Raw genomic sequence first — 7,627 nt, 5'->3', positions numbered from 1 at the left:
ACAAAAAACCATTGTAACTTAATATCGTAAGAATTATAAGATTCGTGTTTATTTTTACGAGTTAACATCAAAAATATGCCAGAATTAATAAAACAGGCTATGATTGTACTTCATATACGTAATACGTAAATAATCATTGTAATTGTGTTCGTATAAGTATTAAGTAACCACTTAAATAAACAAAATTATAATCAATTTTCATAAACCAATAGTAAGTTCATAAGTGAGTTAATCTATAAAAACCTATTGAAGTTGAAAAATAAGTTATAAGTCTATAAATAGTATAAATGCAAGAATTAATTAATTTAATTTTTATTGAAAAGTCAATCACGTAACACAATTACAACAGATAAATAGAAAGATTATACTAAAGTCTACAAAGTATACTGTTATAGTAAAAACCGAACAGTCTCAATTTTTTAAATCGTTAAAATAGTAAGATATCAATCAATATTTAAAAAAAAAAATTGTATACTTGGATATTAAATGAGCATCAGTGGCGCGGGCGTCATTTAAATGTTTAATACAAAGGTAAAAAAGTTTTGACTATCCTTCAGTGAATAAAAAAAAACTGATTGTTTCGCTCACAAGTTAATTTCCACTTACAATATTAATTATTATCTCAATACAATAAATTACCATCTTCAATAAATGTACGTGTTATAAACAAAATTAGCCTAATTTTATAGCAAAAAAAAAAAAAAGTAGAGTAGCAGTGTTTTTTTGATTATTTTTTTTTTTAATTTAAAACATGCCTACTATATTTAACAAAAACGAGTATGCCGATATGTTGGCAGTTTTTAATGAAGTAGGAAGGAGTACATTAAAGGCATCTCGTTTGTACTTACTACGATACCCTCAAAGGAGACAGCCATCAAGAGCTACTTATGCGAACATAGATAAATGTTTACATGAAAAAGGTAATATTAAGGATTTAAATATTAATGCTTGATCATAAAATATGTATAAGTGTAATTGTGTTAAAATTAATACTCAATACAAGTTATTAGTTAATACAATATCTCGTAAAAATAATACAAAAATTAACTTTAAAAGTAGTTATAAAATAATTGCGGGTGAGAATGCAAAACATACTATTTGTATTTTACATATTTTTCAGGAGAGGTCATTTTTTACTGTGTATTAAACAAATAAGATATAAATGTTGCTAAAATGTTTAAAAATAAATAAAAATCTAATAAATACATTTCTGTAGGTAAAAGTATTTTAAAATGTATTTTTTTTACTTAAATATAGCATGTTATATTTTGAATTGGATCAAAACGTATTATTTGTAACAAAAAGTACATTTTGCTTTGATTAACACAAATAGTACGTTTTGAACAACATTTTTACAAAACGTTCTATTTCCATAAATTCAATTGTATAATGAATATAGTTTAATATATTTTTAAGCTGAGAAATTGAAATACTTTGACTCAATTAAGTGTTATATTAGACTTATAAATTTCAATTAAATTTCTATAAGTTAAGAAAATATATAATACATAGGAAACTGGTAGCATCTATTAATTATGTAGGTGGTGAAAGGAATACATGTTGGGTATAGTAAATATATTTAATATAACTTGTTTTTTAATAGCTTTTAATGAATAAAAACTAAAACAAGATAAATAAAATATTTTAAGGAACACTTTCAGTCTTGAAAAAGTAAAATAGAAATAAACATTAAAATAATAAGTATTAAAAATTGAAAATGTAAAATTAAAACAAAATAACAAAGTGAATAAAAATATATTTAAGGAACACTTTCAGACTTGAAAAGTAATAATAGTATATTATTATGAATAAAAAAGTATAGTAAAAATAACTCAATCATCATCTTCATCATATAATATTTTCTTGCTCTTCGTTTCCAACGTCTTCACTATTTTTGAAGATATCTTCATAAATTTTTAATTTAGATTGGCAAGTTGATAATATATTAAACAAAAAACTTTTATCATATATTAAAACCATCTTATTTAATAAAATTTAACATTAAAAAGAATTTTTGGACAACATCGTTTTTGATAATAGTACGTTTTGCATCCATACATTCTCCGTCCTATACCATTTACACGGGAAAATAGTACATTATTTTACATCATCGATGGAAATTGTACGTTTTGAAAAAATTGATGTAATTAGTACGTTTTGACAACATTCTTTCAATTTTTATCATGGAATCTATAGAAAATAGTACTTTGGCTTCAAACAGTAAATAGTTCATTTTGACAAAATTTATATTGTGCAAATAGTACGTTTTGCTTCAATTGACTATTTTAAAATCGGTTAGTTTAGAATCTAATTTTATTATATAATTGTTATTTTATAAAATTGTTGAGATATAATTTTATGTACAAAATGCTAATAAAAAAAAAAGTTACGAAATCATTCTTAAATACACATAAAATACACATATTTAATAATTATAAATGTGTATGTGTTAATAATTAATATTACCAATTATAAATATTGCTAATTTGTCACATTAATTGTCATGTATAGATAAGCATTAAAACCTGTGGTGGAGTGGCCCACCGGGATACTTGGAAAAATCCCGCTGACCTGTAAGCTAAATGGGCCGTTGGCCTGAAGTAAAAATGGAAAAAAGCTATGAAAATAGTGTAAAATAATGTGAAAAGTATATTTATCTATACACAAAAACAAAATGATATTAACAATTTAATAAATAATCATTTTTATATTACTTTTTATATTTTGAATTCTGATAAATTATTCGATATGAATTTGCCGTAGCTTGTACATTATAGTCAGTGGTGTATCCAGGGGGCACGGGAGCCATGCCCCCCTCATTGGCATTATTTAATAGATTTTGTTTTAAAGATTTAAATTTATTTGTATGCATGAACGCATACTACAATAATACTCTTATACCAGCATTACATACACTTATAATTTTGTTGGGATTAACCCGTTTTTATTATTAAATTACTATTACTATTTATTATTATGTATATGTATATATATATATTAACTTAATGACTGACTGAAAATATAAACACATTATTTGCACTATAAACATTAAATATTTGGTTTATTTTATTTTTTTTTGTTTTTGGTAGTAGGTAGTATATATGGTAAAATTTTAGATAGTGTGTGCCCCCCCCCCTAAAAAAAATCCTGGATACGCCACTGATTATAGTATATACGATATACCCACGTTAGTATAGTACACATTATTTATTTTCATGATATTCCTCGAAGTTCTACAACACAATAATGTCTAATAGCATCGTGATTACGAGTCAAATATACATTTTTTCTTATTTTGTCATCAGAGAATCTATTTAACAGAATACAGGAATAGTGGAGTATCTTAATAGGTACTACATTAATACTTCAAACGTCTTAAATAATTCTGTTTTTAAATATTAAATATTTTCCAGTTTTATTCGAAACCAGTGATAATAAGAAAAAGAAAGGTGGTGCTAAAAGAGATAGAGACAAAAATAAAAAGTTGTTGATGTAAAATGGAAAACAATGTATAAAATTAGATTCATATTATTGAAATAGAAATTTACCTACACTTCTAACAAATACTGAAAATATCTCTAATTATAATGATTTATCATTTAAAAACGATCAAATTATTATATTGTAATAGAGGGTACCCCTTTGCGAATTTCAGCAGACATTTCTAGTTTTATAGCAAGAGTAGGGGCCGAGTCTGTAATATACTAAGTTAAAAATTCATACCGTATTTTTTGGAAAATATCAAAAAGGTTTTTCGCCGAATGTTGTGCTGCGCGTAATCCCGTACGTGACGTACATACCTAACTTTTTTTTTAAAGTTTATTTATTTTTTCTAATTAAAAAATTATGTTTGACGAAAATCAACGTTTTTCTTGTGTTATTTAATTAACTATTATTATTCAATATATTATAAATTAACACCAGAACACAAATTTAAAATTATTCTATGCGGCTTGTGAAAGTTTTACCTATATTAGTAAGATACTCTTGGCGCTTTTGTAACTCGAGTAAGAAAACCCACTTGGAACTTAGAGTAGAAAATTCAAATTTTTCGAAGAATGAACAAATAAATGTATAGAAATAAAAGTATATAAAATCACTGCAATATCAAACGAAATATGATTTGTGTGATAAAGTTTAGTAAATAATCGGTTTCATACATAGTTATCACTCGGAGTTTTATAATGCAAAATGTTTATACTTGTGTTTAGTTCATTATACTTTAAAATAAGACAAAAATATATCGAGTTAAATAATTTTGAACGTCTCTCGTGTTACTGAATTTGTGTATCTTAATGAAGTATTCGAAATATCTATGATTTATTTATCACCCATATTATATTCACTTCATAAATAGAATGTAAACAACAGTAATTTAAAAAAAAATAAAAAAATAAACTTAAATAATATTATTTTTGCTTAGTTGGCAATATTTAATTAAATAAATAAATAATTGAAAACATATTGTCGCTATTGTCAACCATATAGTGTTGAGGTATAAACGGCTTGTGAAATAACTGTTTGCATTTAGTATCGTTTCAGAAAGCACACCGTACGATTTACTTCTCGTAACGTAAACTTTTTGTACCTACATATTATTATATTCGTAATTTAACGATGGAAAGTATAACAAACGAAATGAAGATTACTGCGACTTCAATTAAAACCATTTCTGCAGAAAAACTCAACGGTCTACCAGTTAAAGTTTTGGGAAGTCAAGTACTCCTGAATCCAATAAAAAGAACATATAGTAAGTCGATGCCAAATATTCATATTTTGACAACTGGCTGTGATGGTGTTAAAGTTGAACCCGTCGAAGTCCCAGTGCAACAGTCACCAATAGCACCACCTTATTGTCCATCACTGATTCGATTGCCAAATACGCCGGGCCGCAGAATTGATGGCCATAGTAAATGCCGCATGATGGCCTCGCCCGCAGAAGTCAAGATATCGTCCCTTCATTCCTCGTCACAGGTTTCGGAATACACCAGTAAAGACCATTCCGATTTTACCCGTCCACCCGCAAGAAGGTGTTTATCAATGCCGAATATTTCAATAAACTTGCCGCCTACAGATGCTATAGAAATAGAGGACATCCCTATGCCAATTTCACCACATATTTCTGATATCGAACCTAGTACAGTAGTTCCGCCTGTTAGCAAACCTAAAAGAAAACGCCGTTCCCTTTGGAATAGAACAAAAAAGTTTTTCCGTCGAATGTTATGTTGCGCATAGTGCAGATTGTTATTGTTTACTTATGTAATATTATATTACTAAAAATTGTGTTTGACGTAAATAAACGTTTTTGTTACCTTTGTTATTTAATTGATTATCATTAGTAATTAATATATATGATGTTTGTGAACATTGTGATTAAATTATAAAGAGTTTATGTTTATTTTGTAACATGAGTAAAATTACTCATCCAAGTACCTGGTGCGGTGTATTAGACTTTTTGACGAATGAATAATAAATATTATGAAAAAAAAAAATACAACAATATCCTACAAAATATACGATGTACATATTTGGTTTCCTACGTTATTTTCGTTCACACTTCTAAAATGCTAAATTTTTATATTTTTGTTTAGTTCATTATACATTGAAATATATCAAGTTAAATAAAATCGTCAGAATTTTTATGTCATGCGTTCTTGCCTGTTAGTATAAGAAAATAACATTTTTTTTTTTAAATACTAAATAAATCTTTATAACATTATTGATCGTAGTTCCATACTTATTTTCAAATAAAAAAATGAACAATTATTGTTTTTCTTTCATATCAAATAATGTAGTTTACAATTAGAAAGTCTAAAACAATATCGAAATCTTAATGCTGCAATGTTTTTAATATTATATATATAGTTAACTAAAAATTGAAATAACTAATTCATAAACATAACATAAGATATCAGCTTTTAAATAAGCTTATTTTATATATTCTTGTAGTAATGTATAAAAATATATATAATGCAATATTGGTATGGTATCTTATAATTTGAAAAAAAAATACGCTCGTATTTAGGTAAATATATGACTTTTTAATATTTTAATATTTATAAAATATGTAAAATAATAGTGAAAAAAAAATGTTTTAATTAGAAAATTTAAAGGCTCAGAAGTCAGACATTGGAGAATATTAGAAACTGTAGGCGGTGTTGGTGAAGGCGGTTTTACAACTAAACTTGTGGAAGTATCCTCATCACTTTGTAAAAGCTTAGGTTTAGGCATGAACACCTATGATGGCATATCTGCAACAGTTGGTGTCGTTGGCAATAATAAAGGAGAATTTAAAAACGAAATTTGGTATTAGAAACTGCGTAAGTAGGTATGCGTATCATGTCATGTATGAAAATTTTCGATAAGACGATCATTCCGATGCTGCTATACTTCGCAAATACTTTAACACAGTGTTTTATCTGAAGAGAATAAATACGATTTATTTAAACGCAATGTCCTTCAAAAATGATTAGTAGTGAGTAGTGAGAGGCCGGTCAGGTTATACTGCAGATACAACCGTATAGACATAGTTATTTAAGAGGGTGACTTAAAATACGTGTAATTTAAAATTGCTTAACATTAAAACTACAGTGGTAAGTGTGATATGTAATAGATAATTATTACCAAAAAAAATTAAATATTTTTTCTTTTAATAATTGCACTTAAACATTTTTTCATCGACACATTGTTAAAAAAAAGAAAATCTATAATCATGAAGTTATATAATATTAAAACACTTTAAATTGAATTGAATAACTAATTATATTATACAAACAATAATACAGCATATAAAATGGATATTGATCTTAAATACACACATGTAGGTATAGTGTAAACAACTTGCGTGCTCAAAATGACGCTATGTTTAATGTTTATCCTATCCAATTTAAGAATATTTTGAAATTTTCCTTGATATTTTTATCTACTTAAACATGAATGTGGCGAGTTTAGTGAAAAATAAAACGGTTAGTATTTATAGTTACAATAGCCGATCCACAATCGCGGCGAAACAGTATGTGTAGAATGGAAATCGCATTCGCCCTATCCAAATAGAACACTGCGCGACATCTTTGAGAACACAGTCGATGCTGGGACGATATTCCTGCCAAAAGATGCATCTTCCTAATATGACCCTGTTACCAAATTTTGCGGTTTAAGTCACCCTCTTAAATAATAACATCTATATAGGTATAGTTTATCTGCAGTTTAATCTGACCAACCGTCAACTACAATAGGTATGGAAATGATTTATTGAAAGTATTGGGTTTATAAGAAATATTATTCATATTATTCACGCACAATAGTGCACAACACTCTGTTAAAGTATTTGTAAACTACATACAGCATCGGAATGATTGTCTTACCAAGAAGATACATGTTACACATATGTTCCTAGTACCGAATTTTGCGATTTAAGTCACCCTCTTAAATAACAACATCTATATAGGTATATTTGCAGTTTAATCTGACCGGCCGCCCACTACAATGGGTTAGTAAACGATTTTTGAAAGGTATTGTGTTTATAAGAAATCGTATTCATTCCATTCACGTACAGCACTCTGTTAAAGTATTTGTGAACTACATACAGCATCAGAATGATCGTCTTACCAAGAAGATACATGTTACG

Source organism: Melanaphis sacchari, unplaced genomic scaffold (genome assembly GCF_002803265.2).
Source record: "Melanaphis sacchari strain LSU unplaced genomic scaffold, SCAv2.0 Contig47_pilon_pilon, whole genome shotgun sequence".
Classification (NCBI taxonomy): domain Eukaryota; kingdom Metazoa; phylum Arthropoda; class Insecta; order Hemiptera; family Aphididae; genus Melanaphis; species Melanaphis sacchari.
This window is presented reverse-complemented; position numbering follows the sequence as displayed.